Here is a 24112-nt window from a genome sequence, read left to right on the forward strand (position 1 = left end):
CAGACTGATTGTCAGTCCCCAAAGTGATTGAAACCTTCAGAATAAAATGTGTCTGTCTTTCTCATTCCCTATTTTTATTCCGGAGGGGAACAAGCAGGACCAGGTTTGCATGAGCTATAGAGCTTGTCTGTAAAAACAATAATGTGATTGGGTGTCACAATTTTTAAATGCTTTCTTTTAAATGAACAGTAGGGTTTCTGGACTTGTTCAATGTGGTTTGCTTCCCTTCCTCTATCGCTTTCCTCAGCAGTAACCATCTCCTGTTCTGTCAGGCTTGTGTAGGTCAGCCATGGCAGTACCTACAGTTGGCCCATGATTTCTTCCTAGTCTAAACATCTCCACTCAACCCCAGATTTTCCATCAGGGAGCACATTACCTTTGTAGTCTTTGCTCTTTCCCAGTGTTTCCAGTGTTCCTGGGCAGCTTGTCCTTTTGCTAGCCAGGAATCTTCCTCCCTCTGGTGACACAGGACTGTTCAAGGTTCAGGGCAGCTGTAGCAGTTCATTTTTAATAGAGGGTTCTCCAGTCTGCATTAGGTTTTAATTACTGATTCAGGAAAGGTGCCCTCATCTGATGCATTAGGTGAAGACTTGTACAAGTCCTTCAGGTCCAGACAGACTTAAAAGCCTTTAAGCAAATCAAAGCTTAGCCAAAACCCCTGGATTTCAAAAGGATCAAAAGCCATCCCAATCCTCAAACAACTCTGACCATGAGGCTCCAAACTTTGTTCTATCATGCCATGTACATGGTACCCACCTGGGTGAGGTGGAGGTAAGTGGTGCATGTTGATGTTGATGAATGCTGCATGCTGCCTCTTAGCCAAGTTCCCAGGTATAAGGCCTGGTCTCAGTTGAGAGAGATTTCCATGATCACATCAGGATGAGTCCACTTGTACCAAACATATCCTGTGTGCTTCCTGGCCACTTTCAGATGCTACTGATCTGGCGTTTTGAAGCCTTGGCACCTGAACTCCCATACCTCCCAAAATGACACTGGTGGTGACTTTTTGAAGAATGACAGAAATCAGAGATCTGCCAGTGGAAGGTAGTCCTTCATTCGCAGTGTGTTTTCCCATGTTTTTTCCAATCCAGTTTTAAGTGATTCAATCAATTAGGCTTCCCTCTGTCATCTCACTGGGGTGGATATGTGTCTGGATAGTAGACCTCACTGTCAGGAAGTTTTTTCCCAATATTCCTCCTCAAATTTCTTTTCTTTTTTTTTTTTTTTTCTTTTTTCCTCAGAGAAACATTTTGCGTGTATGTCACTGTCAAATGAAAGACAAAGTCGGTGTTTTTATCATCTGGAACAGCCACTTCCCTGGTACTTGAGCGGATGTTCATTTTGCTATTCAGAAGATTTGTCAGGCTGCTTCACCATTCCTCTCCAGGCCTGACCTTATTTTTATGAGCTACTAAAACCATCCGCTTATTATTACTGGCAACAAGAGCCATGCATTCTCGAGGACATAAGAAATGATCCAGCTCTAGACATCACCTGAGCAAAGACACGTAATAAATGAGTGGAAACCATGGTTAGAATCCCCATGTTTCTCTTCAGCCTGCCAGATACTTGCAAAATGAGGAATTTTATGAAAAATGAACTGCACAAGGATGTCAGATTCTTGCTATTGCATTTCAAGGTTGGTGATGATACCCCTTTTTCTTGATCAAATTTCCAGGCACAGCTGCTTTAAGCTTTGACCCAAAAAACTCTACCTACGAGCCCACATTTATTCTCCCCTTCCACGCTGGAGCAACCTTCTTAGACTTGTGCAATCAGATCTGTGTTATTCAGCCTATAGCCTCTGTATTAATTGACAAATACATCTTGTGTCTAGATTGAATACCAAATCAAAAGAAATAACACAGGAAAATATCTCATGCATATTTTTAAGAAATACTACTTAAGAGCAGCAGTTATCTTTTTAAGAGCTTATTTTTATGCTCACTGAGGATGGTGAATCCCATCTTTTCAAAACATACTTTTGGTTGAAAGGAGGAAGGTAATGGGAATATTGATCTCTTTTTGCCAGAAAAATGTATGGAGCTCAGTTGGGAGATTTGTATTTGTTTATAGACTATGAACAAAGCCTACAAAGATGCTGAAAGCATGTGAACCATGTATATTCTTCCCATAAAAGTAATTATATCCAGACGCAGAATGAAAATGGCTACTGCAAAATGTTGCAGCACAGACCTTTTCCACCTCCAACTGTTCAACACTTAGCATAAAGTCCATTTTTTCCAAGTTTTGAAATGTCTGCTCTGAAAACACTCCAGGTGTCCTTTCACAAGGTACTCTCTGGAAGAACATGAGGAAAAAGACGAATCGAAGCAAAGTTGCATACCTGTGTCTGAAGTTTGGATCTCTCTTGAAGTTCTTCCCTTGGAGTTCTGTTGGCAGCAATTGATGCCAGGACTGGGGATGGTTTTTAAGACTCAAAGCCAAAGATGAAAAGGGCTGCTGAAAGTGAGAGAAAGGGTTGCACCTTTTATAGGCATTGCTGAAGGGTTTAACAGGGTTTGCGTAGTATGTTCAGTGTCCATTAGTGTGTAAGAAACCTCAAATGCTTTTTAATTTCCTACACACCTAAAGCACAGTTTCACAGCAATTTGCTAATAGCCATGGAAGCTTTGGCCCAAATCTTGCAGTCTTCGCTCAAGCAAAATTTCCACTTGCTCAGAGCTCACCTTGGTTAATGCCATTTACTGCTCAGACCTGGAGAGAAGTTTGGTCAAGGCAGATAAACCTGCTCTGATGCAGAGGATAGAATCAGCACCCGACGTGACACAGCTGTTTTCTTAAAAACTAAGTAGTGTTGTCTGGAGGCAGTATTTTACAGTTTTTGTTGTATAACACCATGACTTTCGGTGTTGGTGTGTTTGGGCTTTTTCAAATGCTTTCTTCTATCAGCCTGATTGGTGTCACTGGGACTAAGTTTTGAGATTTTAGTTGGGATTTTTTTGACATATTATTACTTTTGTGGACCTAGAATAAGAGGTGTATGTTAAAAAAAGTTGTAATGGAAGTGATTATTAGAGCCAGCATGTTGGAAGAGAAGGAGGCTTCTCTGTTTCTGCGTTAGCAGTGCTGGTCTTGCGGGAGTAGTAGAGTCAGGACAAGGTTTGTCTATGCTCCCTCTCGGTTTTGGGGAGTTGTGGGAAATTGCTGGGACTTCTGGAGGATGGGAAGGTGGGGTTTCTCTCTGCTGGGTGGATGTCCTTGGAACCTGCTCTAGAATAGGCAGCTGTACCGTTTGGTGAGATACTAGGAGGCATCTGCAAGCAAGTTAGCCATTGCTGCTATATGCTTGAACAAGGTAGTGATTGCTTGAAGACTTTCTGAATACAATTGTGGATGGAAAAACAGAAAAAAAAAAAGAGCTTTGGTACACTTATATGCTGCCTGTCAGATTTACATATGTGCCTGCAGAACTAATGAGCTGAGCTGATCTCCCAGAAAGGCTGAAACTAATGAAAGGGCATCACTGAGTTCAGTGGAGGTAAGCCCATGTCAAACTTATATAAATACACGTGAAATCAGGTTTCAAGTAGCATTTTTAGGCAGTAGAAATATTTCAAAATCACCCTGATTCTGTAAACCTTGTGCAGGCAAAATTCTGGGATCAAGCTCTCATAACATCATGGCTGACAATTTGCATGTCTGAGACACAAAAAATAGGGTCTGGCTTTATATGCTGTAAGGAAAGTGAGAGATGTGAAAATAATAATAATAGGCTATTTTTGATCCCACCCAGCAGTAAGTTCATTTAACTGATAAAGACAATTGATGACTTCTAACTTGAGCATCTGCTGTCAACAGGCATCTGAGCTTTAGAATTGAAAGAACCCTCAACAAAAATGGAAAACCTTTGCTGATACTTCAGATGGGTTTCATTTCACATTGCAAAGTTGCCAAGGCTAAGGGGAGGAGGGAGTGGCTGTAAGATTTAGCATTTTTACACACTTGGAGCAACATTTGAAGAAAGCAAAGAGTGAGGGGCATAAGCTGGGGACTGGGCTACAGCTGTCTGCTGGAGTTTGCAGTGTGTGTGTGCGCATCATCTGTGAGCTATTAAGCTCTTATTGCTTTTGCCATCTAATATCCTTGTTCAGGAATGTACATACTTCAAAATAAATTAGACAGAGATATGGTATCTTGTATCTGACTTAACTCATCTGTCTCTTCAGAAGGAAATTCCCCACTCCTGGGGCCCAAACCTTTCGGGTTACCCAGAAGCAGCAACAACCATATTTGAAGCATTCAGAGGGATTCAGAAGCATTCATAGGGAGGTGAGAACTAGAAAGTCCTCATGTGCAAATAGGTGTGTGGCTCATGAGGTGGTCATACAAGGGTTGTGCAATGACTCCAGTGAACCTTGTACAGCGTTTTCAAGACCTGAACTGATCTGGCCTAGTTGTGCAGAATTTGCTGACTTATTTATTGTTACAGTTGTTAATTACAAAAAAAAAAAAAAAAAACACCAAACCCCAAACCCCCTCAAAACAAACAAAAAACACTATTAAAGATATGTCTATAAAAATAAATACAATAAAAATACTAATTAATAAAAAGAAAAAGAGACAAGGAAGTGAAGGCTGCATTTCTGAGATCAGCAAGGGTGGGGGGCAGGATCCTGGAGTTGCCCCAAAGGAGGCTGTGCCCTGCATGGGGCAAGCCAACAGATCCCTGCACCCCCGGGCTGGGGACACATCAGGCACTGCCATAACCCTTTCCCAGTTAACACTGATGAGTAATTCCTTAGACATCTATTGGGCTGAAATTATGTTGCTCAGACTAAACATATTAAATGAATTACAGCAAATTAGTCCACGTTCCCTGGTGACCTAAGCCCTGTTAAAAGGCAGCTATGATAGTTATTAGAGCATCGCCTTTAGCTACTGCTTTGTGGATTCAGCGTCCCTTGCATGTAAAAAATCTGATCAGAGGTGGGTTGCTCTGTGGCAAACACGTACTGGATCAAAGGGACAGGTATCACACTCCACCACAGACATGTCTCCCAGGATTCTAGGTGAGGTTTGCTGGAGCGGCACTGTAAACATAGGTGGCTGTTGTGGGCTTTCCTCCATGTACAGTAAAATCCCAGGTGTTTGAAGGAGTCTGTGACGCAGAGGGACCACTGATAACTTCATTAATACGAGTGAGAATAGGACTTCCTGAGTCTTGCCCAAGAGGTTTTCATAAGTCAGTGCTCTTCCCCTCAGAGGCTTCCTCCTGCGGGAGAGGAAGCAGTGAAGGAAACTGAAAGAAAGAATGGGAAAATCACTGTTCAGGGGCAGCATTTGCCATGGTTTACTATTGCACATCCTTTGAGGGCTGCAAACATCTGCTGGGGACCAAAGCTGCACTGCTGAGCATGTGGAAACTTGGAAGTCTCCACAGGCTACATAGGACAAGCCGTGAGCAAAATGCCATGAGTTTTGAATCCAACTGACATCTACTCCTGAAGACAATTTCTCATAAAACCAGGATTACCCTGAGCTGCTGGAAAATACGGGGTACTTTGACTGCTGGAGTCACCTTTCTCCCCTGGGGGCCTTGCATCTTGAGCTCCTTGCTCTTGAACAACAAAGTCAGTCAGAAGTGGCTGCTAATGTTTAACCAGTCAGGTGTAATGGCAGTATGCCTCATATCACATACTAAGATTATTGCTGTGAAATGGGCTGGGTTTCTCGTTTATTAATTTTTAAGATGATGATACAGGTATCTGTATTTTTTTCTCTTGTAATTTCAGCTAAAGAAAACGCTATCCTAATGTGACTATCTACAGAGAGTTCCTGAAGAAACCTACAAAGGCAGGTAAATGGAACATTTCACTCAACCTATTAACCCAAAAAAAAACAAAGTTGTGATTTTTCACTTATAAATATTTTACTGAAAATGCTTTATGTGAAACAATTGATGACTTGATGATCTTAAGGGGCTTTTCCAACCTAAATGATTTTACAGTCAAGCAATGCAGTGAAGTACTTGCCTTCTCATGGCTTGTTGAACCTTAGATGCTTATAATTTTGATTCTCAATATATATGAATAGAGTTGTCAGAAATACAAATTTAGAGCAACACGAAGACTGAGAGATGAAAATATTTCTCCTGAAGGGCTGTATAATGTAGTAATTAGAAGTGGAAATAGGACTCTGGCCATAGAAGTTCTCTGAAAGTCTGGAAAAGCTACATTTGGCCTCTGCGTAGGGCTCCTGGGATAAGCAGGACCTAGAAGGCTTTGCTCCTGGCAGCCAGGGTTCTGCTTCATATTGTGGTTAATTAGAAAAGCAATGCAGCCCTCGCATGGCTCCCTGACAGCACTCCAGGTGGGTGAACATCAAATCCACCTTGAGCTTCATCCTGATACCTCATCCTTTCCTCATTGCATCCTCATGTGTTCCCCAGGACCCCCATGAGTTCATATTTCCTCCTTAAAGCTCTTCTTCCCAGTTCTGCTGATGAACCACTGGAATTCCAGGCTCATCCCAAGAAAATGCCCTGCAGCATGGAGGAGATCTTTGTGGGGAATTAATGGCTCCAGTGATGCATTTCAGCTGAGGACTGTGCAGTTCTATTTCTAGGCTAGTGGTTAATTTAATTTGGGAGCATGTTTGTCTTCAGAACAGCTCATATCTCCTCAAAATAAGCTCCCTATTCTCTGCTACCCAAAGGAGCACCACTCAGATGCTTGGGCCAGGGAGCCGACACAGGAGCATTGTTCGACAGATAACACTGGGCTAATCCCAGATTCCCACAGGAGGCAAATGGTGAAACAGGGCTGAGACAAGGTCAGATTCCAGTTTCCTCTGGTGTTTGTATAAAGAACAGATCAGGTTTCTTTCTGTCAACTAAGATTTGGCTATGAGCACAGCACTGGAATAATTCATAAAATGACAATGTCTGCCAAAGTCTTCACTTGAATTGATCCTTTGGGTGTTTTATTTTGAGGTTTGTTTTGGTTTTTTTTTTCCCCATTTTGTTCCTCACATCATTTTATTTCCTATTAAACAAAGTCATGGTGTGACATAAGCGTAATTAACCTTATTCCTCAAAACCTAAAAAAAAACAGTGCTATTCTAGCCGATATCATGAGCCATAGCATGTGCAAGTGAGTTTTCTCTTCATACTTTTAAGAGGTTTTCTTTGTGGACAGTTTGGGAGCTCTAAATTGGAAGACTGTTTTATAACCAACCAGTGAAATATATGTTACATATATATTCATATGCATTCATTTAATATGTATTCAGCTATATTAATAGTGATAGAAGGATGGACATTTCCATTCCCGTGAAAGAAGGGTGGCAGTCCCAGATGCAAAGGGATTACATACAGCACCATGTGTTCGCTGGGTGGAGAGCTGGGAAGGGCATCTGGAGGCCCTTTCCCATCCCAGGCAGGATTACCTATACCTAATGGATCATCTAACTTTTCTATAAATACCCTGATGCAGAGGGCTGAAAAATTGCTTTTGTTGAGCAATTTATTTCATGCCTCACTACCATTTCTGGTAAAATGTTTTGCTTAAATCACCACTGCTGAAGTGACAGCCCGTCCTTTTGTGTATGCTTGCAATGGACACAGAGAAAAGTTTCTTCCACTCCTCTTGGTAGCAAGCTTTTACAGGTAATCACATCTAGCCTACATCTTCCCCTCTTGGGACTTCATAACTCTCTGATGTTACTGGTCCCATTGTGTAGTTTCTCTGCTCTTATCCTGACTGTCTATAAATGAGTGATGAAGTGACCCAAGGGATTCAACCCATGTTGGACCAAAGGGATGAACATCATCTGAAATAGTGTTTCACAAGACTCAATGATCTTAAAGGTCTTTTCCAACCTAAGTGTTTCTATGATTCCACGATTCTATACTCTTAGATTAGATCAGTTTTCTAATTGGTCAAGTCTTGTGGATATCAGGAGAGAATCAGTGACAACAGGATGGAATGAAAACTGTCTTTAATGCCCCCTCAGAAAGGTGGCACTTCTGAAAGTCACTAAGGGATGAGATTGGAAGATATCATGGATACACAGTGGGATAGTTCATCCATTTCTATGGCAAGAGGCAGGGCAAGGGCACTCCCTTCAGCTGTTCCACAGGGCTCATGGGTCTGGGGAGAGGTGGTGGAAGGATGTATTGCGGTGGGGGCACGCTCTGCAGCTGCTTCTCCATCGGTGGTTTGCTGCTCCAGCTGAAAAGCCAGTGGCGTTTTGCTGCAGGCAGCTGCCTGCCAGCCAGGGGTCACAGAGGCATGAGTCACCACGGCAGGAGCAGTGTCTGCAGGGAGTTGAAATGAAGAGAAGTTCGCAACTCTTAAATAGTTGGGGGATGAAAAAAACCACTGCTGACGGGTGCTGAAACCCAGTCTTTTAAACACCGTGATAATCAAGAGTCCCTAGAATTTTAAACTAATTAAAATAAAGCTGGATGGAATTAATACAAACCAGCCTCAAACCAGGCAAAGGAAAAACAAAACCCCACGCAAGCTGATCTAATGAAGATTATGGAATGTAAGTGCCATTCAATTTTCTGGAATACCACATTATTTTTTATTCTGATGTTAATAGGAAAGTATTTTACAGACTCCCTCAATAGGTTATGTTGGATTTGATTCCAGTGTCTCCTTTTGCAATAATGCTAGTGGCGAAAGAAATGCACATCAATGTTGTTTTAGCTGCAGTAGAAATGCCAGGGAACTCAGACCTACACTGTGCACTATCACCTCGTCAACTGGTAAATTACTAAATCGGAATTTTATGAAATTACTCAATCAATATTTGTGCAGATGGCTTCCAGGAAAAAGCACTTGTGTGTCTGCTTAACTCCAGTATGTAACAGATGGCTAGAGACAAGGCATTTCTTTTCAGCCAGGCTCATATTGACATTTTAAGATAGCTTCCTTCAGATGCTTATTAGTTCTTGTAAGCCAGCCATTAAATCTTACCTTATATATTACAGTTAAAATAAAATTCCGTCATATAAAAGGCCTTTAAGAAATGTTATAGCAGTTGCTTACAAAGAAATTAAGTGCAAACCATCGCTTCAAATTTGTATTTAGTTTTAGGTTGTAGCATTTAGAGGTTAGAAATCAGTTACTTGTCTATACTGCTGTTCTTTACTGAATTATGGGTCAGAGCAGTTCAGCCCTTATTACTAATTGGCATATATACCTTTTTCATTTTGTTCTCTTCTTCTTGCAGCTCTAAAATCCAGTCACGCTCTAGGCAGTGTAACACATCCCAAGATGGACCAGTAAGGAGCATGCAACACCTAATTCTGTAGGTTGCATCTTTAATCGCTGTCTCAGGTCGCAGTGACAGACGCCTTATGGGTAAGGCTGCCAGAGAGCCTTCTCCCCCTGGGGTCAGGAGTAGTGCTGACAGCCTCCATGTCTACCCTGTCCATGACGGTGCATAAGCAAAACCGCACGTCTCTACCTACAGTTCTGCTGCTGTGCCTTCAACTTCAGCACCCTGTGCCAAAGCTGTCCAGGTTTAAGCCTCTTCTTCCTCACGTGGCAATATGGAAAAAAGTGGGAGACTCTTTCACAAGCCTCTAAACCACCCTGACTTCTGCTCTGTGTTTATAATCCCGTTACACAGACACAAGTGAGGTAGGTGCTGGGATCTAAAAGCATATTCTCTGACTCAAACCATTTCCACCAGCCTCAGGCTCTATTGCCTCTAATGTGAAGGAATGTATTTCTCTGTAAGTGTTTCTCTTCCATCTATCTTTTCCAGCCTCCCAGCCATAATTACTACATTGGAGTTTTAGTATTTAAGTGGCAAAACTTAATCATCTGCTGTTTCACACTTGTTTCTGAAGTGTTGTAACCATAAGGGTAAAAAGAGGACAACACGTTTCTGAAATTAATGGCAATCAGGGAATGTAAATACAATTTCCCAGCTTATCCCCAGGCACTGTGTGTCTGACTTAATGCTTTTAGATGAGTCCTTCATCTGAATGCATCTTTGTTGGGGTTTGTACATTCACTGTGCGCTTTGCCAAATTTTACTGTGCAAGAATAACACTACCAGAGGTAGATTCTGCTTTCTGGTATCATCCTGAAAATTATTATGTGGTGACTTAAGCATTCACTTAGAAATTTTAGCTTTGTGGTAACGAGTTGCTTGCCAGAAAACGTTCATGATAGAACTCAATACTATTCGACACCTATCGAAGAACTACTATTAAATCCTGAGTAGTTGGCATTTTTCTCTGTCATTGCACCCACTGCAGTTGAGACATTATTGAGCAATGAACAACTTATCTGCAAGATCCATTCTATCACTCACTCCAGTGTTTTGCTTTCCCTGCAAGGGAGAGGTGCCCCAAAGTGCTTTTGAAGTGTTATTGCAGCCTTGCAGTAGGGGCAAAGAGCAGTTTCACTGCACATCTCAGAATGGGTTTGCCACCCATAGCTGTGTGCTGCAGCCTAGCAGTGGGATGCTTACTCCTTCAGGTAGCTCCAAGGATGGTCTTGCACCCAGGACAGGTTCTGCCCACCAGAGATGTCTGTGCAAAAGAAAAAGAAAATCCCACTCCTAAGACTTCGTTTGCTTTGACAAAGGGATTGAGAAAGAGAAGCTCTCTTGATCAGCACATAGTTTCACAAGCATTTCTCACCAGCCACAGTGGAAAAGGAAAACAGTGGCATTGTCAAAATAAGATAAATTTTGGTGATATTTTACACCAGGAAAATTCTTGCAGAATCCTCTCATTATTTCAACATCACCCTATGGAACAAACTGAATCCTTACAGATGTTCATAAAGCCAATTTCTCTAGCAGAGTCCACACAGGGTACCTCTGCCCCTTAAGAAAGACACTGACTACAGACAACAGAAGGGAAGATCCTTCAGTGACTTCTACTGCCAACCCTGCTCAGCTGTTGGTGGCTCTCTCCACATTTTTCATTCTCCTTCATTTCCCCTCTTCCCACTCCTTCTCTGTCTAAATAAGAACTGCGGGATGTGATAAAGGCTGAAGTGCTAAGGTTTTATACTCATTGTTCTGAAATGGAGAAAGATTTCCACATGGGTGGTTGAAGTCATCCTACAGCATTTCCTACTTGGATGCTTTATCAGTATGTATTTTCAGCAAACCCCCCTAGGGTGTAAGTAACTCTAAGGTTACTTTGGCCATGATGACCTACACATACATTTTCAAGGATGCAGTTACCTGAAAATTAATTTCTTCTCTCCCTACAAAAACTGCTGCCTCTGTGGAAATGATATTGCTCTCTGCTGAGCAGAGTGCTCCCCATCTCTCTCTGACCCAGAAAGTAAGACTCATTAAACAAATGGGCCTGGCTTTAATGGATTTGACAAAGAGGAACTTTTCATTACAGATATGGCAATAACAGCACAGTATATACTGTAAGCATGTCACTATTTTCCTTGACCTAGGGAATTTGAGTTCTGATTTTTTTTTAATCACAATGTGTTCCTTTGAATAGTAAATTTGTGTCACTAGTCTCTTTTTAATACCCTATCTTAGAAGAAGTCACTGTATACAAAAAACCCTGAGACATTTAACATAATGGGGGCTTGCAGACTACATAAACCACAGATTTATTTTCAAATGCTCACTGAAAAAATATTCCTCTTATAGTACCCTTTACATAGCTCCACATAAATATTTATATATGGTCTATATTTTAAAATGCCTGATCCTTCAGCTTTCAAAACCAGCTTGAAGTGAGTATCTCCAGAGAGGTGACCTGTTTCAGCTGAAGCACAGCCCTGTCCCTGCTCCATCACTTAGGGCACAGTGAGACTTTGTGAGCTGGACCAGCCGTAGAGCGTTGCCTGCTACAACGCTTCCAAGATTTCTGCACCCCATGCACAGCAGAATTTGCAACTGGACCCTTTTCTGTGTGAGACACTTATTTTTCCTTTGAGGCTCCTTTGGCAGGGTATATGGGGACTGCATGGAGCCAGTGATGCTTCCCCTGTTTTGGGGCTTGTAGGAGAGTGGGAAGGCAGTTGCTGAATCTTAGCTGGCTCCATCCTTGGGCCACAGATAGGGAGGAGAGAGCCCCCATGCTGCTTCCCTGCTGGCAACCTGCCCTGTCCCAGGACAGAGAGAAGCTGTTCTGAGACAGGTTTGATGAGTGTCATTGCCAATTTATGGCCATTCCTTCATGTTCTTTGCTTTTTCATAATCAACGCTTGGAAAAGACATCTGTGAGGTTATCATCCCTTAGAACATTATTAAAGTCTAGTGGAAGTATTCATTTAGTACCAGCAAGCTGGATATTTCATATAACTGCTACTTTTTCATAATACAGCATGTTATTAAATGTGTTTTAAAAAACAATTGTGGATCCCATTTTGCCAGTTGTATAACATAGATACTTGCTTGTCCAAGCAAAGCAGCCCAGTGCATCAGTATATTGCACAGACATTCATATGGGCAAAGAGCCTGCTGGGCTGAAATCTGCATTCAGATATTAGTTTACTTATGTCTAGGGAATTTTACAGTCATCCATTTAGAATAATTTTATGGCAGCTTGTGCTATCAGAGAAGCATTAAGAGTCTGCTCAAGGCCTACAGAGGAGAAAAGCAAAAGGATGGAAGTGACCACTTCCAGCAGGTCATGCCCTCGTACTGGAGGAGTTGGAGGAATAAAGGCTGTCTAAGCAGTGCTGCTCCAGCCTGTGTGCTCTTGTGCTGAGGTGGCTGTGGATATTATCCCCAGATCCAGCCATTCAAGCAGGATGACCAAACCTGGCTCCTTTATCTCCACCCCTGCTTTTTACAGGCAGGCTGTCTAAACTGTTTTCCAGCTAAACCACTGTCAGTTAAACTTTGTGCATTTGCACCAACAACATCTCCACTGTTGGGAGACCCCTGCAGCTCACCATCCCTCTCCTCCCAGGGGCTCCTTCCAGCTCCTGGCTCACTTGGAGTCAGCAGGCAGGAGCTTACCATGCTTGGTGTGGGGGAGCTGGAGACAGTATTGCACTCTGCGTGTTGCAACCCATTACGTTATTGGGACTGTGATTCTCAAAACCCCTCACACCAGCAAGAACAAGAGTATATTTTATTACCTTGATGAGCAAAGGCAGCCCTTTGGGTTCAGAAACTTGCAGGTGGCTCCATAAGAACAAGATCTTGCATCTTAACATCAAGTCCCGTACAGCTGGGACTCGATAAACTTCCCCTGAGCAAGGGTTAATAGTGATTCATGCCTGTGTGTGTACTGTTAATGTGTGTGAGTGAGTTTTACTGAAGCTTAAAGGAAGTATGTGCCAAAGTACACACAACAATGCACTGATAGTCACTTTGTAAAAGTTAATCATGAGATAAATGAGAAAAAAAGACATTTTCTTTAATTAATATGCAGAAAACTCTTTAAGCGGAGAAATGATGAGCTACTTTGAATGTGTGAAAAATGCACACTGATAAAGGAAAGTTTCATATTGACATCAGAAAGATATTTGCATGCCCTGAACTCCCAACCTCAGGCCATGTTTCTAGGCAGATACATTTTCCCAAGGCTAAGCAGACAGCAGAATATGCTGCTGCACCACCTTCTGTTAAATGGGCTGTTATTCATCCTGCTAGAAAGGTTGTGCTGTGCACTTCTCAGGAGGGCACCCAAAGCATCAGCATATTCAATGAAAAATGACACACTAAACCCAGAAAATCACTACAGATTTTCTATCCTTTTCCAGGAAATCTGGGAGTGGGCAGCAGGGTGAAATATTCCAGCTTACTCTATAAGCTACTGTCATAGAATCATAGAATAGTTAGGGATGGAAAGCACCTTAAGATCACCTAGTTCCAACCCCCTGCCATGGGCAGGGACACCTCGCTCTAAAACATATCACCCAAGGCCTCGTCCAACCTGGCCTTGAACACTGCCAGGGATGGAGCATTCACAACCTCCCTGGGCAAACTATTCCAGTGCCTCAGCACCCTAACAGGAAAGAATTTCCTCCTTATATCCAATCTAAACTTCCCCTGTTTAAGTTTTAACCCATTACCACTTGTCCTACCACTACAGTCCCTAATGAAGAGTCCATCCCCAGCATCCCTATATGCACCCTTCAGATACTGGAAGGCTGCTATGAGGTCTCCACGCAGCCTTCTCTTCTCCAGGCTGAACAGCCCCAACTTTCTCAGCCTATCTTCACTATGGGAGGTGCTCCAGTCCCCTATCATCCTCATGGTCCTCCTCTGGACTTGTTCCAACAGTTCCATGTCCTTTTTATGTTGAGGACACCAGAACTGCACACAATACTCCAAGTGAGGTGTCATGAGAGCAGAATAAAGGGGCAGGATCACCTCCGTCGACCTGCTGGTCACACTCCTTTTGATGCAGCCCAGGATACAGTTGGCTTTCTGGGCTGTGAGCGCACACTGCTGGCTCATGTTCGTTTTCTCATTGAGCAGCACCCCCAAGTCCTTCTCCACAGGGTTGCTCTGAATCTCTTCTCTGCCCAACCTGTAGGGTTGTCTGGGATTGCTCCGACCCAGGTGCAGGACCTTGCACTTGGCATGGTTAAACATCATGAGGTTGGCATTAGCCCACCTCACAAGCATGTCAAGGTCCCTCTGGATGGCATTCCTTCCCTCCAGCGTATCAACTGAACCACACAGCTTGGTGTCATCGGCAAACTTGCTGAGGGCGCACTCAATCCCCCTGTCCATGTCAGCGATGAAGATGTTGAACAAGACCGGTCCCAACACCGATCCCTGAGGGACACCACTCGTTACTGGTCTCCAGCTGGACATTAAGCCATTGACCACAACTCTTTGTGTGCAGCCATCCAGCAAGTTCTTTATCCACCGAGTGGTCCATTCATCAAATTGATGTCTCTCCAATTTAGAGACAAGAATGTCGTGTGGGACAGTGTCAAATGCTTTACACAAATCCAGGTAGATGACATCAACTGCTTTACCGCTGTCCATCAGTTCTGTAGCCCCACCATAGAAGGCTTCCAAATTGGTCAGGCAGGATTTCCCCTTGGTGAAGCCATGCTGGCTGTCACCAAGCACCTTGTTGTTTTTCATGTGCCTTAGCATGCCTTCCAGGAGAATCTGCTTGAAGATTTTGCCAGGCACAGAGGTGAGACTGACTGGTCTGTAATTCCCCGGGTCATCCATTTTTCCCTTCTTGAAAATGGGGGTTATATTTCCCTTTTTCCAGTCTTCGGGAACTTCACCTGACTGCCATGATTTTTCAAATATGATGGCCAGCGGCTTAGCAACTTCATTTGCCAGCTCCTTCAGGACCCGCAGATGGATTTCATCAGGTCCCATGGACTTGTGCACGTTCAGATTTTTAAGATGGTCTTGAACCAATTCTTCTCCTACAGTGGGCCCAAGGTCTCCATTCCCACAGTCCCTGTGTCTGCCTTCCAAGACTTGGGTGGTGCGGTCAGAGCCTTTGCTAGAGAAGACCGAGGAAAAGAAGTCATTCAGAACCTCAGCCTTCTCCAAATCCTGTGTAGCTAGTTCACCCGAGAGCTTCCTGAGGGGGCCTACATTCTCCCTAATCTGTTTTTTATTTATTATGTACCTGTAGAATCCCTTCCTGTTATCCTTAATATCCCTAGCCAAGTTTAATTCTAACTGGGCCTTAGCTTTCCTAACCTGGTCCCTAGCTTCCCAGGCAATAACCCTGTACTCTTCCCAGGCTGCCTGTCCTTGCTTCCACTGTCTATAAAACTCTTTTTTTCATTTGAATTTTCCTCAGGAGCTCCTTATACATCCAAGGAGGTCTCCTGGCCCTCCTGCTGCACTTCCTTCTAGTTGGGATGCAACACTCCTGAGCTTGCAGCAGGTGATCCTTGAAGATCAACCAAGAGTCAACATTTGGTTTTATCAGCAACTAGAATGAGCTTTCCAAATGTCCATTTTCCACAGAGGGGAAAAATTTAAGAGAAATATGATTTTAAAAGGTCAGGATAACCTATGACACTGCCACAGGCCAGTCCACAATAGCAAGTGGTTCTGATATGGCTTTAAGTGTAGCTTTAGATATATCAAAAAGCTAAACTCTGGTGGCATGAGTCCAGAATATGTACCCTCATATATCCTCGGTCACAGGCAGTTTCCCCACAGCAGCATTTCAGTTTCTGCATACACAGCCACTGCATCTGTTGTGTAGCCAGAATGTCAGGATCCACCATAACCAGGTGGATTTGGCAACTGATGGCATTTGCAGCATCACAGCATTTCGGGCAAGTGCCAAAGGGTGCAAAGTCTGAGGCTCAACTGGTATGCTCCCATGTTTTTCCCTGTTTTAGCCACAAAGTAAGTGATGACTTTAATGTTTGTTTTTATAAAGTGAGTAGGAGTTATATTGGCTATACTGTTACTTGGCAGTCTTAATGGCACTACACTCACTATTAATAAGGAATAACTGTCTTGCAGTTCAGCCATAGAATGAAATGGGAAATTTCGGTAGCAGTAACCAAAGAAAATGTTGGCAGTGGGTGCTGTCCATGGGCTATTTTTGCCTAAGCAGACTAATGTGAATAGATTTTTTAAATGGTTCAATCGTATAAATATTCAAAGAGATGGCAGTAGATTTTATTAAAACCAGCGTGTTGCTTGAGAGGGCAGAAGGAAATAATGGCTCAAGGGTCTGGGAATGGGAGATGAAACCATTTATGTCTAAGTCACTCTTTCACATCCAGCCAGGGTCAGCAGTAAACAAGAATCATATCGTTACCAGCTGGTGGCCCACAGAATGAGAAATAAATTGATAGTGTAAGTCCGGTTTCCATTAACAAAGGCAAATATCACAAAATCAGAACCAGAAGTGGAACTAACTGACAGTGTTGCTGGCTTTACCTGGAAAGTTAAGGACAGAGCTGTGGTGGAAACCTGACCACTTTCTCAGCATGGCGGGTGGTCCCACCAGAGCCAAGGTGGAGCATGGCGTGGCCCCTTCCTCCTCTGGCGCAACACGCCCAGTGTCCAGCATGAGCCCCACAGAGATGCTAAACACAGAGACCTTCTCCCAGCAGGGGAAGGAGGGACCCCCTCACCCTCCTGCCTTCCCTGGGAACCGTATGTTTCCAGGACAAATGCTTATGTCTGATAGTTTCATTGGAATTTGCATCAGTAATGGTCTCTTCCTCCACTTTCCTGTAATTATACGTCCTCTTGAAATAATAAAGTTTTAAAGCATAATAGGTGAGCTTAGACTGAAGTGGCAGCTGATATTTATTAACATCTTACTGTTTGTTTCTTCTAGATTTTCTGCTGTAATTAATCTATCTAGCCACAATATTTTAAGAACACAATCGAATGTCATTTTAATTTGAAGCCAAAAAATATACTCACAGTATATGAATGTTTAAGAAATGATGGCTCTTTTTTTTTTTAATACTACAAAGAGAACATTAATTTAGCAAAATTACATTAAAGAACAATCCCTGAGAGAGAGAGGAGAGGGGGGAAGAAAGAGTAAAGACCTGCCAAAAATAAAAAGACTGCACGGGTCAGTGGTCACTTGATTACAATGTACACATTACAATATACATGTGTATATATAAGCACATACATGCTTGTACATAATCATATCTAAACCAGCACACTTTAGCACTTGGCTCCAAATTTATACTTTACAAAATGGTCCTTTCATAGGTATTAAGAGAGCATGAGATCCAGAACTACAAAAGGAAGTGTGCTGGTTTGTTTTTACTTTTCTCATATGACAGGCCAAATATTGCCTTCCTTGATGTTAATATCTGGAAATTTGTTACACAAGTAAGGTAGGGGGAAAAAATTAATAAATGGGACTCATTAAAGGTATTGCCAGAAAAAACTTACAAGATTTGTCCAGGCCACTGATTTAATCAACATTTTTTCTTATTGAAAGCAAATGTTCAAGCACAGTGGAGTTGAACTGGCTAACTGGGGAGTTTCAAAAGACGGAAAATGAGCCTGTATAAGTCTATATATACCAAATATTAAATGGAAGATAGCTCTGTCTGCATATTCTGGGAAAGGCAGAAATAAACTCAGCAGTGGCCAGCTTGGCTGGCTGTGTCTCCAAATCCCATCAGCTGCCCTGGAGAGTCCAAGGGCACTCGTGTCATGTTGCTGGGTGAGGTGGCTGAATCCCACCTGTGATCGATGTATCTGTGGGCAAAGGTAAAGGCAGCTGAGGTGGTGGGGGCAGTTTTCCGCCATCACCCTCAGACATCAGTACACATATGCTCCTCTGATAGCTGTGCCTGGTAAGGAAAGTCCTGGTGTCTTCAGCTCCTTGAAATACCACCTGTAGCATGTATGCACATTTATGCACCTGAATCAGGCCTTATAGCTCTTGGGACATAGGGTGGGCAGTCCTCTACATCAGTGGATGCAAATGTTACCATCACCTGTGCCTGAAAGGGGAACCTGTCCTTGCTTTCTGCACAAGGGCTGGGAGAAATGGCCAGTCTACATTATCTTCCCTGTGCACAGAAGCAGAGGAAAAAACAGCAGCATCCAAGATAAGCAAGATGAGCAGTTTAATCTCATTTCATTTCCTTTCCTGATATTCAGGAGAGAAACACTTCATGCTTTACAACAACTGGCATAGCAATGGGTTGAAGCAGATAAAAACACTAAGTAGGCACTATTTGAAATGCCGCATCTACAAGCAACGCAGTACAAGGCAGTTGTGAAAGCTAAACATTTTCCTTACCCCTCTGTGCGTGCAATCTGCACCTTGAGTCAACTATGCCACCTTGCTGTAGATAAAGATTTAGTTTTATGTACTGGAGTCTTAAAAATAACCTTCACCTCCTGAACCCCTTTCTGCAAATGCTCCTCCACTTAGCCACAAGCTGAAGCTAATTTTCACACAACATCTGCTGTAATCAAAACCATCTGTGTGGATATAAGTTAAGGGCAGAGAACTTACATCCCATGTTCTTCTCATCTGACACTGGGAAGCTTTTCTGTGCATTGTCTATATGTCTGCATTAGCTATATGACTTTGGGTCCAGACACCCACACTTTGTTTCTTTTTCGAAAGTACTTTTTTAAGTCAGCAAGGAATGCTCATTACCATGATGCTAAGGAAGAAGTAAGTGACGCCAAGCTGACTCTAGCAGAGACTCAGGCTACTGTGCGCAATTGATTGTTAGGCACGGAAGAGGCTTGTCGCGTTTTTTTTTATTGTCCAATGTGTTCTATAAAGGTTCCTCAGCTTGGACCAGCTTTGCCTCACTATAGGTAATTAGGAAAGAAAAATAAATGAAAGCCGGACTCCTTTGGCTGCAGAGTAGTGCTGTGCTCAACATAACCCCTTCAGCTGTACAGTGCCAGAGGGAGCTGCTAACAGCACTGACAGTTTAGGGGAGTGATTTATGAAGCTTTTCTTTTGTGAAAGGTTGGCTTCTAGACAAGCTATACCCCTGCTGCTGCCTGTGTACACCTCTGGCAAATATATAACCTGAGAATACTCTATAAACAGACCATTATGCCCAGTGACTCCTCTTAAAAAACATGATTAGAAAACAAAACAGCTTGATCTACATTCATTTAATACGTGTATCAGAGATTATGATTCAGCAGCAGCAGAACAAGACACACACCATACCACCTGGTACAACAGAAGATAAGTAACCATTATTTAGATATAAACCTGATATAAACCTTAGATATAAACCTGAAATTCTCTCCTGCTGAACATGTATTGCTGAGCTAATCTACTCTGTAATATCAAATGTATTTTTCTTACAGTACATCACTAACGAACAGCTTCTCTGCTGGTTTGGATGTAGCAATGACAAATCTCCATCTGTATAATTTATTGTATCCCGTTCTTGTCAATTCTCCAAGAGCAGCAGTATGCACAAACTTTGCAGGTTAGTTTGGTGACAACCACCAATTCATACCTTTTACACAGTTTCTAATGTCCTCATGCAATTGCTCACAGATACCGTGCATGAACGGTGTCATTATGTTAACTGGTATTAGTTGGTATTAGTGCTTGCTCAAAAACATCACCCCAAGAAATATCCCATACCCTTCCTTGGGCAGCAGACCATTATGCTGTATTTATGACAGTTTAAAGAGTCAGTAAACTATTTTTAACTAATCATTTGCTGGGAAGCTTAAAATTTAAAAAGTCTCTGATGCTGTATTTCTGTATCTCACAAGAATGATGTAGTCCAGCTTTGTGGTCAGAGGTAACGTAGCACTAAGGAGTTCTTCATTATAAGAAATTTGTTTCCATGCAAGAACAACTGCAGAGGCAGATGAGAAAGAGCGCTGCTGAGCCACTCAGATATTGAAAAGCTGCTCATAATTTGGGTGAAAACCAGTAACCCGGGTTTAAGGCAGCTTAAGAATGGGCTAACATGCTTAACCTACAAATAACTCAATCAAAGCTTTCCAGATCCTGCTGTAAGTGTACAATATACTTAACCCAGTGCAAGAGATACCATCTCTGCAGCCTCCACAGGGGTGTTTTGCTTCTCTGTTGAGCTGGTTTTGTTAAGGTAAATGGACTGGACTGTCACAATCAGCACTGAATCCACACACATTTCCAGGCATGAGTTAAATTCCCCACGATGGCTGGATTCTACTTACGCTGAGAAGATGCAGAATGATGAGAGTATGAAATGCAGAGGGGATAGAAAGGGCGAGCACAAGTGTGGGCACACTTGCAATCACTTCAGAGCTAGGTTTACATAACATCAGCTGAGAAGCACCTCTAGTGACTATGCTAGCATGAGATCCCCAAGTGTCTCATGGCAGAAGGACCAGGCACAGTGGAGTCCTGCTCACCTTGTCATTAGCATGACCCAACCCAGTCAGGAGGCAGCGGTGATGCTGCACAGGCTGGACAGCATGCTCAAGGCTGGACCCTTCATAACCCAAACACTGGATGTGAGCTTTGTGGCGCAGCTAGTTTGGATTATTGTTCATCTGCATCCCTTTGTCAGCACAAATCAGAACTGAACTGTTGTGTTTGTTACGAGGAGAAAAATGCGAAAACAGCATTACAAAATCTCACACAAAGGAAGTTTCAGTGACTCCCAGAAGACTGTTTCATATCACTTCTAATTCATGAGTCTCTAGTTATTACTGGATGTTCCAGCTAACAAGGCACTCCCCCTCTACGCTGCTCTCGTGAGACCTCACCTGGAGTATTGTGTACAGTTCTGGGGTCCTTAACATAAAAAGGACATAGAACTGTTGGAACAAGTCCAGAGGAGGACCATGAGGATGATCAGGGGACTGGAGCACCTCCCATATGAAGATAGGCTGAGAAAGTTGGGGCTGTTTAGCCTGGAGAAGAGATGGCTGCGTGGAGACCTCATAGCAGCCTTCCAGTATCTGAAGAGGGGCTATAGGGATGCTGGGGAGGGACTCTTCATTAGGGACTGTAGTGACAGGACAAGTGGTAATGGGTTAAAACTTAAACAGGGAAAGTTTAGGTTGGATAGAAGGAGGAAGTTCTTTACTGTAAAGGTGGTGAGGCACTGGAATAGGTTGCCCAGGGAGGCTGTGAAAGCTCCATCCCTGGTGGTGTTCAAGACCAGGTTGGACAGAGCCTTGGGTGACTTGGTTTAGTGTGAGGTGTCCCTGCCCGTGGCAGGGGGCTTGGAACTTGATGATCTTAAGTTCCTTTCCAACCCTAACTATACTATGATTCTATGAGAATAAAGTAATAGCTGATCTTGAGGGCTGATGATAACTACTTCTCCAAAACTACTATTCCTGAGATGTAGTGAAAGACAGCTATATAAAAGCAATGGTTATTGACTTAAAAAAAAAAAAAAAAAAAAAGAGAGATATCCTGAGGATGCATTAATATCAAACCCCGTCAGCCTTTATAGCAAATCAAGTGCCACCACCTTTAAAGTATGGAAAGAAGGTTTCTTCATGGCACCAAGGAGCGCCATAAAGAGATAACTTCTTTGGGGACTTAATTTAGAAGGACACAGTAGCCCTTTTCCTACCCCATCACATTTGTCACCAAAATCAGATAGAGAGGCATGTTTGGCTGGAAATCTACAGGAAAAGAAAGATGAGGAACTGAGGTGGGTGTTTTGGATGACATCCATAGCAGGATACTGTTTTTTCAGAGGGCTGTTTTCATCAGCTTTGCACCTGTCCTGCCTGGGAAGCTGTGCAGACCAGCCTGCTTAACCCAAGTGAGCTTAATCAGGGCTTGAGATGTCACCTCCCTGCCAAAACCCTGGGAGTTTTTTATAGGCCACCTATGCCATCACATCAGCTTAAATAAACTCTCCCTGCTCTTTCTGGAGTGGTGACAGCATTTATTTGATCTGTTTGGCATCACAGATTAGATAAAGCTGCACACTAAAGGGGAGATTTTTATTTTTTTTTCAATTACATTTTAGGTGAGATGGATCAAGAGTAAAAGAGAGAGAGAAAGAGCAAAGTCAAATAACCAAGGTGTTATCCTAGAAAAAAGACCTTTCCTTGGCGCAAAGTAATTGGAAGTAGAGCCAGGAAATTATGATTCTAATACCTACTCTGTCATCTGATTCTGTGTGGTCTTGGGCAAGTCCTTTAAACCTGCCTCTTTAATTCCTTCAACCTATAAAATGGGGACAATCAACCACAGAGGAGTTTGATGAGTACTAGCAGATGTTTTCACAGCACATTGAAAATATGTGAGAATCCATGGATATGCTGTTATTGCTCCCCAGGAGTACACCTGAATGAAATGAATCTAAACCGAAAAAAACCTTATATAAGATGTAGAAACCACTCCTCTTTCTGCAGTGGGTGATTTTATTTAATTTTTATTTTAATTTTATTTATTTTTAATCATGTTTCAAAAGTATCCTTATTAAGAATTCTTGCTCTAAATCTGGCTGGGAAACACCTTCTTGCAATGTTTTATCACCAGAAATGTCTGCTGTTTTGACTGGATCCCTAAGATTTGTGGTATGATTCTGTTTCTTAACTACTTGAGTATGACATTAGGGATTAAGTTGCTGGGGAAAATACTAGAAAATTTGAGATTTCCTCAAAATTTGCTTATTCAGGATGAAATTCCATCCATCTTCTTCAAGGTAGACATGACTTCTGTCTCTTTGCATTTCTCTGTCTACCAGTTTTGACAATAAAAGCCCCTCCCCAGAGGCCTCACATAAGAGAAACACAAGAAGGCCATGCGCATGGACAAATAGAAGACACAAGACATTAAAATGGGGAGTCAGCAGGAAGACATGATGAGAGCCTCCTCAGCTAATTGAGTATTCAGTAGCTCTCAGTGCAACAACATGAGCCACACAGCAGAAAGCTTTGACACAGCAGTTTGATAACTTGCTGCCTAAAAGTAGTGTCCTTTGCTCCTAGTCAGAACCTTCTTATAGGTCTGATTTGCAAAGGTGCTGACTGATCATTAGTCTTCACAGAAATCCACAGGAGCTGAGAGACACTGAGCTGGGTCAAAAAAACAAGCCCCTTGCCTGGGTGCCTCAGTCCAGTGTGAAAATCCAACTCATGGTGTCTCTGAAATTTCTGTCTTAAATTTGCTTTCATATGTCTACTATGCAAACTCCAGCTTTGGTGCAAATCAGCAGATTTAGGGATTTCTTATTGGCTTGAGGCGCACTGTAAAGTCCATTTCCAGCAGCTGAAGAAGGGGCTAGGATTTCTTGCAGTGTGAAAGCCAGGGTGTGACAGTACAAATTCAGGCTAATGGAGCCAATCCTGTTCAAATTTCAAACATTTTCCACCCGCTGGAAGAAGTGTTGCTTTAGACAAGTTGCACAACATGATAGAAGAAAACTAGGACTCCACTGTCATTCTCAAACAAAGAGCATATTCATTAGGAAAACCACCCCCTCCAAAGCACTTACACTGGCATATGTTTCCTACAGACAGCAAGGGCTTCAAATCATATCATATGTTACTCATTTACATATCACATTAACTAGTGAAGACAGCAGAAATCTAATGTTACTTCCTAACCAACTCAGGATCTCTCTGCAGCTTATTAGTCACCTCTTCCCTCAGAGGACTTGTGTTGTGCTGTATGGTTGCAGTTAAGTCACCAGATGGTGTGGAGTCAGCACGCTAGCTTTTTACACCCAAAATCCATTCTTTTTCTTTTAAGCCACAGGTTGTTTTATGAAAAGCTAGCTAAATGAGGAAGAAAGGA

This window comes from Neopsephotus bourkii, unplaced genomic scaffold (genome assembly GCF_033783945.1).
Source record: "Neopsephotus bourkii isolate Nb327-2 ecotype Australia unplaced genomic scaffold, CSIRO-AGI_Nbou_v1 NB_168, whole genome shotgun sequence".
NCBI classification, from domain to species: Eukaryota; Metazoa; Chordata; class Aves; order Psittaciformes; family Psittacidae; genus Neopsephotus; species Neopsephotus bourkii.